This window comes from Amblyomma americanum, chromosome 5 (genome assembly GCF_052857255.1).
Source record: "Amblyomma americanum isolate KBUSLIRL-KWMA chromosome 5, ASM5285725v1, whole genome shotgun sequence".
NCBI lineage: Eukaryota > Metazoa > Arthropoda > Arachnida > Ixodida > Ixodidae > Amblyomma > Amblyomma americanum.
Window position 1 is genome coordinate 52,517,490 of NC_135501.1, and position 12,660 is coordinate 52,530,149.

Consider the following 12,660-nt stretch of genomic DNA (forward strand, 5'->3'; position numbering starts at 1 on the left):
CAACACTTCGAGACCTGTTCGGCTTTCAGACCTGCAGGCAGCGGGGACCACATCTGTGGGTGTCATATGTGCGGGTGTCATCCATTGCGATGTGATTGAACCCGTATTACGGTCTCTCTGTCTTTCCTCTTTCTCCGCAAACTTCCTTCTTTCCTCACGGCATGGTTGAGGTGCCCAGCGATATGTGAGACAGTTAGTGGGCCTTTCCTTTCCTTTAAAATCACGATCACAACGTAGACGCACAACGGCCAATTCAGGCAGCAATGTCACTGCAGCCCATTCGTGAACGCTGCGGGCGGCGGATGGGTTTTCAGATGCTTCCTAGAGACTCCGAGCGATTTGTCCAACTGGGAACGCGTCGTGCAGAACGGTCGATGAGGTTCCGTTCCGGGACTCCTTGGCAGCGCTGCAGCTCTCTTTTGCGTTCCACTCTTACTGGCGAAGCTTAAGCGGACTCCAAATACTGAAAACGAAATCTTTACTGCCCCTCTGACCCGCCGCGATGGCTCAGTGGTTAGCGCACTCGGCTACCGAACCAGACTTCACTCCCTCCTTTATCCCTTCCCTAATGGCGCGGTTCAGGTGTCCGCCGATATATGAGACAGATACTGCGCCATTTCCTTTCTCCAAAAGCAATTAATTTTATGATTACTGCCCCTCCGGATCAGTAGCCGAGCGCATAACCACTGAGCCACCGCGGCGGGTTGATCTTTGAATCCAAAGCATGAGGGCTTGGGAGCATGGGGCTTGAGATCTTTGAATTCAAAGCATCGGTTTTGGTTTTGTTTTTGAGGAGAGAAAAGGACCTAGTTACTGTCTCACATATCTCGGTGTACACCCCAATTGCGCCGTAAGAGAAGGGTAAAGGAGGAAGTGAAAGAAAAAATAAAAAATTAGGCAGTGGTTTATCTCTAGATAAGCCTGGATGAACAAGGGAAAAGCTTCAGTTATGCTTCGTAGCTTAGCTTTGGCTTTATCATTTTTTCGCTCTTGTGCAGCCAACTCCCAGGCGAGTACTTCTAGATCGGACGAATTTAGTTTCTCAGCGGCGGCGACGGCTGCGGCACCGGCGAGGAGCGACCGCTTGCGCGGCGCGTGACGTCACTCGTTTTTGCGCATGCGCAGAACTCACCAGTTCGGCTCACGCGAATCTCGGCTCGGCTCTGACTAGCGTAGTGAAGCTTTTCGCTTCAACACGCGCTTGCGGCGAACGCCCAACGATGATGCACAGCGTGCGGCAGTGGCCACCTGAGCCACGCGTGACGTCACGCGCGCCAGCGGCGAAAGGTCAGGTGACGGAGTCCGCGGCGGCCACTGCGCCGTGCGTGACGTCACTCGCGCTCCGACATACGCCAGCTCGCGCGAAGCGCGGTGTTGACTAGTGTAATGAAGCTTTTCGCTTCAAATTGTGCCGTAGTGGAGGTCTCCGGCAATAATTTTTACCACATAGGGATCTTTGACGTGCTCTGACAACGCACAGCAGTCTTGTACTCTGGCCGCCGCGGTGAATGGTTATGGCGCTCGGCTGCTGGCCCGAAAGACGCGCGTTCGATCCCGGCCGCGGCGGTGGAATTTCGATGGTGGCGAAATTCTAGAAGCCCCTGTACTGTGCGATGTCAGTGCACGTTAAAGAACCAAGGTGGTCGAAATTTCCGGAACCCTTCGCTACCGCGTCTCTCATAGCCTGGGTCCCTTTGGACGTTGAACCCTCATAACCCAAACTATACTCTTGCACACTTGTACAGAATCAGTACTCGTGTCCCGTGTACCCGTGTACCGGAGTTCCCGTGTGCGAACCCGACCGCGGAGGCTGCGTCTTTGTGGAGGCCAAACGCTAAAGCGCCCGTGTGCTGTGCGATGTCAGTGCACGTTAAAGATCCCGAGGTGATCGAAATTATTCCAGATCCATCCACTACGACACCTCTTCTTCTTTTCTTCTTTCGCTCTCTCCTTTATTCCTTCACTTACGGCACTGTTCAGGTGTCTACCAATATATGAGACAGATCATGCGCCATTTCCATTCCTCAAAAACAAACTATTATGATTATTAGTATTACTGCTCCTGCTTTATCCCTTTCCCTACGACGCGTTTCGGGATTGAGCAGAGATGAGAACATACTGCGCCATTTCGTTGCCTCAAAAACCTAGTTCATAAGTTAATTTAGATGGAAGGATGGATGAAGACAACGTTTGTTCGACAAAAAAATCTTGCAGGGTGGCCCCTACTGGTCCAGGAGTCCACGGGCTTGTGCTTCACATAATGCCCGATTCACCTGCCATTTCTAACCCGCCGCGGTGGCTCAGTGTTACGCGCTCGGCTGGTGGTGGTGGTAGTGGTTTTATTAAAAATAATAGTAAAAAGGAAGGAAAAGATTTTTGCTAGCCCCGGCATCTGCCATCGGTACTGAAGCACCTGAGCTGGGGCAGCGGAAATAAAGGATAGCAGGCAGAATGGAAAAATGAAATGAAAGAGGTGAGGGGACAGGAAGAGAGGATAGGGGGAGAAGTAATATGTACAAACTATTTACACAATAAGAAATGTGTCCAGGTTGTGCGCGTGATTAGTTCATTTTAGACGAATTAAATCACACACGTGCACAGCACTGTGTTGGTTAGAACTGGAGTGGGGCATCCAGTTATTAATCGTTCAAGGTAGAACTCGCGGAGCGTTCGGTCACTGCGTGTAACTACCTGACGGAGAACAGACAGGACGTCAAGCCCGTGTGTTCGAGGAATGCACAGAGGCTCACCAAAGTTCGCTCACGAGTGCGCGCACTGCCCTGCGGCCACAATAGCGCCTTGATGGAGTCTGGTAGTATGTCCTGCGTCCTATAGGCCACGAGCATATCGCGACGAGCATCGGCGAACGCGGTACAGTTCGAATGAATAGGCGCTTTCGTAACGACGATAGGTTTTACGTTATTTTTATTGCCGCGTTCTCTCGATGCTTGCTTGAAAGTTCACAACAAAACCCGCCCGTTTGCATTGACTCAAGCGCAAAATATTCTACTGATACAATCATAACTCGAAATTTACGGGGTTAAGCCCCTTCTTGTGGGAATAACTAGCCAGCCATCGTCACCAATATTATTACGTACATTTCAGGACAGCAACTTTTAAAAACTTAATTAAGGTATTCCAGAGCTTTACTATTAATGATCGCCAGGGGGATCCTGCCTGACCGCATAGTATCGAGGTGGACGCACCATATTGCCGCGAATCTTTGCAGTGTTTGTTTTTTCATTTTTGAAAACTGCCGCCACGCCGCTTTATCGCTTTGTTTGCGATGCAATACGCGACCAGATTTATCTCGATTGATCGCATCCAGACAGAACTGATTCTACGCTTTTGCAGAGTGTTGCAATTACGTTGCCCGCTTTGTCTAGAAAGTTCGCTATCAGGTGTAAATTGAGCACGGCCAACAGCAGCGGGCATCCTCTTCGACGACCTCCGAGCACTGTTACGTCGCCGCCGAGTGATTGAGTCCATCGTGGGCGACGAGTCAGCCAAAAAAAAGTTTTATTTAGACGCCATTTTCGCTGTCTTTCTGCTCTCCAGACTGCAGTCACCAATACGTGACAATACGAAGTCTACTTAATTCCTAGGTTACCCATTCCGTCTATTTTAGGTATGCATCATCTTCCTGCTTTTGTTCGAAAAGGCATTCATGATTTCTAATTATTTGCAAATTTTAGTGGCTACGCTTTCGTGCCGGCTTCTTCTCTGTCTTTGCACTAAAGTACTACATCACTGCTGTGTTAATGCTCGGTTCCGCGTGACCTCAGCGTGGCTGTATGGCGTAGCCACGAATGATGGCGAGGATTGAAGGACTGGAGAAGAACACATGCGGTGGGGAGATGGAGGCAAGAAGCCAGGGTGCATCTTTGGTTGACTCCAACTAAAGGGCGCTAGAGACAGCGTCCACTGCCTGGCGCAAAGCTGGGTGTTGTTCAGCGTCAGGCGCCTTCAAGCATCTATGTTTCACTGGGCTACTGCAACCCTATCTTTTGATGAGATGATGTAATGCACAGCTTACTGCGCAACAAGAACACAAGCCTTTCAGGCTTCCTTGTGGCCACTTCCGACAATATCGTACCGAACCCACTGAGTGATCCTTCAGCCATGGAGTTACCGGGATTGAAGAGCAGATTCTGCAAAGGCCATGCTTGTCGTGTGACCGAAGAAAAAAAGATTGCGAGGGCAAAATCCGAGTAAATATGCCGCCAAACCGAGACGAAGCCACGAAGGCGCGAAGAACCAGCATTGGGTGCAGCTGAAGCAGGGGCAAGGCGGGTTTACCGGCAATACCCTGCAGCACGTGCCACGGCTACCGAGACGAGACAACGACGCAGGCGTATAGATTCAGCTGCCTGTGCAACCAAATTTCTTGGAAAGAGTTATAACAGGCAAGCAAAAGAGAACTGAACGAATACCTTGACTGGTATTTCAGGAAGAGCCTATGTTTTTATCAGAACTGGCCAGACTGCTGTCGCTGTCATTCGCACTAAAGGTGGCAGCCGGCCTAAGAGTCTATGCACCCATGGCCTCGGCTTATGTGGCTACATCATGTGCCTTGTGTACTGAAACATACTAGCTGCCGGTGAAACTCGCTCTAAAAAATCGTAACCACACTGTGAACTGTTTATTTAATGCTGGGTTGTTGCATTTTAGCATTTCGGCTATCTCATTTCGTTGCATTTAATGCGCCTGTGCGCATAGTTTGTACCTCTTATGCAGTTTGGTCACGAAAACTGCGACTTTATCTTTAATACAAAAATTCGTTGATGCTCATTCCTAAGTACCCGATGCAAAGTTTGTTCCCGTAAGTGAGGCCTACGTAAGCGAATGCATGCCCATTCCTTTGCACTTGGTATGATTCAGTAATTATAATTTTGATGCGCTTTATTATACAGTATTTCATGCTTACCTGCTACTCAAATAATACATGTGGACAATCCTAAGTAGTAACAGTGCATTCGTTCTTAGCTCTAAAGTTCAGTTTCTTATAATTATTTGTCGTTATCAAATCGCTCTTAGTACCCTTTCCAGAAGTAAACCACCACCCTATCCACTTTTTCATCAGTCGTTAGAACTTACAACTGAGTGCAAATTTACGGGCGACTAGAGGACACAGGGGCTAAGAACAGCTAGGGAGCCGACTGGGAACAGATTACGTTTTCTACGGTTGGTTTAGCGAGAAGTTCTAGAATAATTCCTCGTTGACTACAATCGCCTGACTTTCTGTGAGAGTCGTTCGAAGGGCATCACCTGATGAATGATTAAGAGATGCAGCCAGGCCAAACAGCCAGAACCGCAACTCTAGGTCAGCTCAAGCCTGTTGCCAATACTATCAACACATGTTTGTTACTGATTAAGGCGGAACCATTATTGAATGGCGGTGCCTATTGCGCAATACGCGGATGCTCTACCTCTGAGGGATGTTGCATTGCGAACTATGCAATTGAGCATTTGCCTCAGCGCAGAATGTGACGTGATAACACGCGTGGCAGATTGAGACAGCCAGAACGTTCAGATATCGGCGAGAGCACGGAGAGAGTTCGAGAACACTTTATTTGCTGACATGACTCAGGTGCCATCATCATGTTTTGATTGTTGCCAGCACACATTGAACAGTAATATGCTGCAACAACAGTCTATGAGTTGTGTGCACAGAGATGCATGTGGCCCCGAGGCAATGCTGTGGGCGGGTCAAGCGTCGCAAACTTCCAGATCTACCAACGGGGTAATAGAAGGGACTTCGACATGTAGAAGTACGGCGCGACTGGATGGTCGTACAAAGATGTCCTACGTTACTTAGTTCGAGAGGTGCAGGAAAGCCAACATTGACAGAGGCGAGTGCGCGATAATTTGGAAGTACTTTCCAAGAAAACAGCGACGGTTACTCCATTTTCGAAAAGGAGTATTATCGTGATGGTTTCGGCAAGGATTCCGTAACAAGGTTATGTTACGCAAAAACAGTCTCGTGGCGCACTCTTGCAGCCCACCGCGAACGCGATGGGGAACTCCGTGACGGGGAACCACCAGGACGCCGCCGGTGTCAGCCTTCCTGAAGGCTGGACGGGAACTGTGGTATAGGACAATCGACTGCAATGCAGCCGAGCAGACAGGTGAGAATCTGAGGAAGCGCGCTAGAGAGAAAGTTTTCTCCCCGTAACTGCAGAGTCCCAAAATTAACGCGTGGCTAGAGACGCACTGTTTTGGTTACTGTTGTAATTGACTTTATCTGATATGATTAGCTTTTGATTCGTCTTTGGTGGTCTTTGTAGCGGAGCAAGGACACTCCACGAGGCTCATTCTGGCGCGCCCATAACGTCTTTGCGCCGTCAGCTTGCCAAGCATGTAATTATCAAGCATGTAGCTCCATTTCTGTGACTGTGTGCTGCGCGCCGTCACAACGGCGATGTCGAAATCAGCGTTAATAGCTTTGGTTCGTGCGCTCAGTTACTTTCATAAGCCGCGAACAAAATCGTATTCGGTGCAGGTCCAGTGATGCCATAGAAGGCGACATGCTTCCTGGAACAGTATTGCAGAGAGATTTGAGGATCGCTGCGTTTTTTGTTGCATCGGTTTTCTTAACTAAAGCAAAACCTTTTTTCCTTCTGTCATAACTCTAAGATACCCGGTTCCAAAATAAGAATGATTTCATTGTTGTTTTATTTTTCAAGCTATTTAACACACGTAAGTAGACATACGACTTTCAGGCGAATCGAGCTGAAAACAAAAACGATGCTTGAAGTGGCTTGAACCTTCCAGGCAGCAATATGTCATGGGTATTTCTATCTGGCCATGACGCTTCCGCGAGGCGATGGATATTATTATCTTCGTCATCTTCCTTGCGTTCGTGCTGCGTCGCTAACGTTTGCCAACGCTCACGAAGAGAGCGCGACGACGCTTCAGTGAGAAGAGACTTTCGGATTACTGCCGCAATTGACTTTACCTGATATGACTAGCTTCTGACTAATGTCCGCGTGAGGTGGTCAACAGCGTCTGACCGCATGGGAAGTGATCGCTATCCGATTTTTGTGTTTGCTGCCGACTTTCGTACGCGTGGCTCTAAAACCAGCCGTGTGGTCAACTGGGACAAGTACAGAGGGCACCTAGAACGTGTTTCTGGTGATTTTATTGACAAAATGATTTCTAGTAAGCCAGCGGCAACTACGGCGGTCAAGTTAGCTGATCATTTTCCGGCCCGGATTTAACTCTCAGGAACCTTTGGGCAGCGAGAAGAAGGGCGGAGCGCCAACTCATGCGGAAGGACGACCGTGACTTCAAGGCGACCTTCAGTAGGCTTAATTGTGCGATTCGACAGCACACGAAGAAGTTGTACTGGTCGAAATGGGCCTCATTCTGCGCTAGTTTGACTGTGTTCTCACCGATGACGAGAATATGGCGAGTTCTTTGCAGCCTTGCTGCAGAATCTGTCCCTTGTAATCCTTTTGAAGCTCTTGCAATACGCAAGGAAAACGTATTGCGTGGTTGGCAGAGGAATTTGCAGACGCACTCGTACGTGCTAATTCTGGAATTGACATATATACACCACCTGCTTCCTCCAGGTCTATCATGGACGTCGCGTTCCCGCTTCGAGAGCTTCAGACTGCGCTCAGTGACCTGCAGCGCCGGTGTGCACCAGGTCCCGATGGCATCACCAACCAAATGTTGCATAATCTGCCCCTGGAACTAAAGAAGGAGCTCCTAAACTTCATCAATCGAGTTTGGGAGAATGACGATGTTCCTCCCTCATGGAAGGTGGCACATGAAGTTTCAATACTGAAGCCTGGCCAAGACATGACGAACCTTGCCTCGTATCGCCTTGTGTCATTGACGTCCTGTGTAGCGAAGTTGGAGAAGCTGGTAAATGAACGCTTATCGTGGTGCATGGAGGTCAGCAAGGCACTGCCAACATGTTGGACAGGATTCCGCCGAGGTTTTAGAGCCCAAGGTAACGTCTTAGACTTGGTAAGTCACACTGAACACTAGAGAGATTTCGGTCTTTCCACTTTAGCCATTTTTCTTGACGTTGCAGAAGCGTCTGACGGCGTGCTTCAGAGCTCAATTCTGAACAGTTTGCAAGGCATGGGCATACAGGGCCACGCGTTAAGATTTATTTACAAGTTTATAAGTGATAGCGCAGTTCATGTACGGTTAGGGAGCACCTTAAGCACCGAAAATGTTCTATCACTAGGTGCGCCTCAAGGAAGTTTTCTTTCCCCCACGCTCTTTAACGTCTTAATGGCTGGCCTTCACGATTCGTTGCGAGAAAATTGCAGGCAAGTGCGTATGTCAACCAACTACATATGCTGACGACATCTGTATTTGGATTACCGGCAACCAACACAAGCGATTAGCCCTGATAGCCCGACAGGCTCTACTTTCGGTACAAGCTTACCTTCAAGGTGTGGATTGTCTATTAGTGGAAAAATCCAGATTTGTTCTGTTTACGGGTGTAGGAAGACGTCAAGTGCGGTTGAAGATAGACCTTGGTCCCTCTTGCCACACCGCGTTTCCTGGGCGTCATTATTGACCCCCGTCTACAGTGGCGAAAGGCTGTCGACACGATTCTTTCATCTCTATCTTCGCGGCTCAATATGAAGCGTAGAATTGCAGGTGAACCATGAGGAAACCATCCTTCTTCAACGGTCAAACTTCATGAAGCGCTGGTGGTCAGTCGCACAATGTATTAATTACCTTTATTTCACTCTCGGCATCACAGCTTGAACGTATCGAAGTTGTCCACAGAAAGGGCCTAAGAAGAGCCATTGGAGTTCCTCAAGCGGCGGCGAACAAGGCGGTACTTCATGAGTCTCAATCAAAACCTCTTAGCCTTGTCGTTTCGCAGAGACTGCTAATGTATCTTGGCCGCCTAGTAGATATGGTAGCTGGGCGATCCCTTCTCTAGCGTCTCTGCAAGAGATATGAGTCGAAGGCCTGCTTGGCACTTAATAGTATTAGTTCTTTAGGCCTTAATATTCGAAGGCAAAGGAAACAGTCGAAACCTCCCTGGTCTTTTCTGACCCTAAACTGTAAGTCCATAATTCTTAATGTGAGCGCAAAGCGCAGCTCTCCTTTGGCAGCAACGCGTTCGCTCTTACTTGGACACTTGGAAACAGAGTATGCCCGCCTTCTTCACATTTTCACAGATGGCTCTGTGGACAAGGTCAAACAAGCTAGCGCAGCGGCTTTTTACATTCTTTCTTAGAACTATAAGTTGTCTGTACGCTTTACTGCTGTTGTATCCTCCACAACGACCGAAAGTGTTGCTATTGACGCGGCTTTACGGAAGTTAGGTTCTTGTCCGGCTCAACCTGTTGTCATCCTGATTCAATATCTGCCCTTTAGAGCTTAAAGCGCGGATTCCCTACTGATGCCTTTTCGATAAGCTCTCTACGCTTGGTGCAGAATCTGCTCAGCTGAGGCTTTACTCTATATTTCCAATGGGTGCCCTCAGACATAATAGTCAGAGGCAATGAGGTGGCAGACAGTCTCGCCGATAAAGCTCTGTCAAGGATTCCATTAAAAAAGTACCTAAAGATGGAAAAACTCTCTGCAGAAAAACGGTGCTCGATAATTTCAGTAACCTGTGGAGTGCGCCCCACAAGCCATGTGTGACCGAGGGAGCGAGAATATCCCAGGCCACTCTACTATATCGAATTCGCACGGCCTCTGGTCGCACTCCTGCCTGGATGCATAAGACGGGCATAGCGTCGTCTCCGCTATGTTCTTTATGTGGTGTGTGGTGGTGGTGGGGGGGGGGGCGGGGGGGTATCGAACATTATATTATGTACTGCCCAGAGTACAACGCGGAAAGGCATGTGATGTTCGCTTCCTTCAAGAAGACAGGAGCCCTTCACAGTACAGTTCAAAACATTGTCTCCCCGAGTGGAAACCAGAAATGCAGAAGGGAGGCTGCACGCCTTCTTTTAACATTTCTGCAGGACATTGATCTTGTTACTAAATGGTGACAGCAGGAACTGACTATGGTCTACTGTGATTGAATGTGTGCGTAGATGGTGTCTTCTGGAGTTGACTGTGGTATACTGTGAGTTAATGTGTGTATGGTTGTGGCACTGCAATGGACTATGTTCTACTGTGACTGAATATGTGTATAGATGTTGACTTCTGGAGTGGGCTGTGGTGTGGATTGTGTGGAGTGAATGTGTGCATAGATGGTGACTGCGGGAGCGGAACATGTGTTGTTAAAAGTGACTGTGCGCACAGCAGTGTAGACCCCACAGCTATTTAGGAAAATTATTAACATCGAAGTGACTCTACGGTGGAGCAATTACCAGCAGCGTAAGCAAGGCTAATCCAACCTGTAGCATTCAACACCTCAACTCCACTAAACTCTTTCGTATGCAGTGAGGGACGTTGAACACGCTTCCCAGTTCGAAAAAGAGAAGCGGCTAAACGCGTCGACACTTAAAGCACCTATAGCGACCAGCATAACCGCGCCAGCGACGTGCCGAAGAAGAGGAGGGGGCGCCCGTATGGGCCTCAGGTCACGACGACTGCGCTACTGCGGCCACAATTATTACACTTGCGCAGACGTGTGTCAAAAGAGCGGCGGCGTCCGGCCTAGGCGAAAGTTGCGGCGTTCTGTGTTGCTGGTGCTCGCGCCACTCTTTAGTCTTCGGCAGGTGGACGGCCCTGGTCATGAGTGTCGCAACACAGCAAAAGTGGCGAATGAAATGACCAGCTGCGTAAAGTGGTTATTGTCTGAGGCTGCTCAAAAATTTATTGAGGCTAATACTATCTATCAACCGTCCAATAAATGCTTTACACCTCACCTGGAATGCATCTCTTGTTGCATGTGCACTCGACGACAACACAGACTGCCAATTTTTTACTGGCATACGCTGCCTATATTTACGTTCGTCAAAGTAGGGAGATAAAAATATGCATTCGATATAGTTCTCTACCCTTGGCACAGGCACTTCCTGACAGACCATTCGTTGGCTCCAGAACCAAGCTTAGGAAGAACCAACAGTGCATTCATTCCTGTAATGGTGTTATCCTGCTGGCACGCTCTAATGAATATTAGTAATGTGGCGCTTTCGCGGTTGATTTCTATTTCATAGCCACATTTTTGTATATATCCACACTTTGTAAGGCTGTCTGTGCGATAATACTTCAATTTCGTGCGCTCAACTTCCGCTATATCCCGAATCAGGCAGCAAAGTTTGAACAACGGACGCTTTTATATGTACGTATAGCGATGCTATTTTTTTCTGGGCATCTCCCTGCATTAGTCAACTCGTAGATAACTGTAAATGTCTTAAGCACCTTCATAATGCTAAAAAAAATTTCAGTAGAGAGGCTCCTGCTACAGGCAACAGGCTGATAAAGTGGCAGTGTCAGCAATAACATAGAATAACGTTAGCAGGTTAGTTACCGTGAACAAGCTGAGAAAATCATGCTGAAAGCCTTCCGAAGAGCGTTCAAATTCATGGCTGGATGCAAAATAACGGAATTTCCGGTCGGTGTAAAAATGCACCATAATTCGGACTATGTCCATGAACTGGGGCTAGCTAGGTTCTTACTAGGGGCACTGAATCGTTGTTGGTAATGCTTAGGCGATGGAAAAGTCAAATTTAAATTTCTTTATCAATTATGTACTCACCCACGATACATTCTTGTTCTCCGCCTGCTTCCTGCGCGGACGGACTGACAAACGGGGGCGACGGCGCCGGCTTCCAGTCTTGTTTTTATTCCGGAAAATAAATTTTGACGCCTTTTTCATGAGATGCTTTTATGCGGCATGCACATTTACCATGCTGATGACCCATCCGCATGCCTGACCGCATTATCGTGCAACTGGCTATTTTGGTTCGTCGTCGCAAGACGAAACGATCCGGTCGTGGCCGTGTGGCTGTACTATGCTGTGTGTTTTCGATGATGGTACTGCGTCTGAATCGTCACTGTCGCTTCCCTTGTTATTATGAAGATACGCGATGTCTATTATGTTTTATTTATTTGTTGCCAGCTCTAAACTGCCAGGCGCGAAAAGTGTACCGGTTTACGAACGCTGCCTGGCTAGGGCGGCAGCGCTATCAAAGGAAACACGCGACGTCACGCTCGGACATTTTTAACATAATATAATGACTCCTTCTGAATACCATTTCGGCAATTGCTCGGCAAGCTTAAATATCGCCGCAGTATTCTTTCAAGTGTCGTGATGTGCTCTTTACTATATCGGTCATTTCAACGAGTGCAGCGCGGCTGTCAGTCATCTTCTAGGATTGATTTGATCTGGTAGTGCACTCATTAAGGATCCATAAAAAGAAGGACCCCTAGACCTAATGAAGATGACACTTGGGTACATAGAGGCGCCTATTAAATAACAGTCTTGCAGGCTGTCTTTAGCGGGATTACCGCGGGTGGCTCTCCCATTGCATTTAGGTTTTTTCAGCTTTACCAGGTAAACTGCTGCACAGCGGGCCCTCCGCACTGCAAGCCGTAGAATGTAGCTCGAAAGCTTCCTCCCCCATCTCTACTGTCCCTACACTGTCACATTGCCCAGGTGCGTTTCAATCGTAGGATAGGGGCTGGTTTGAGTGCGAGGTCTTCTGGAATTTGCCCTTCTCTTCGTACAAACCATATAGTCCACATACCCGGCGCATTTAATGTGTGGGAAGGGCGAGT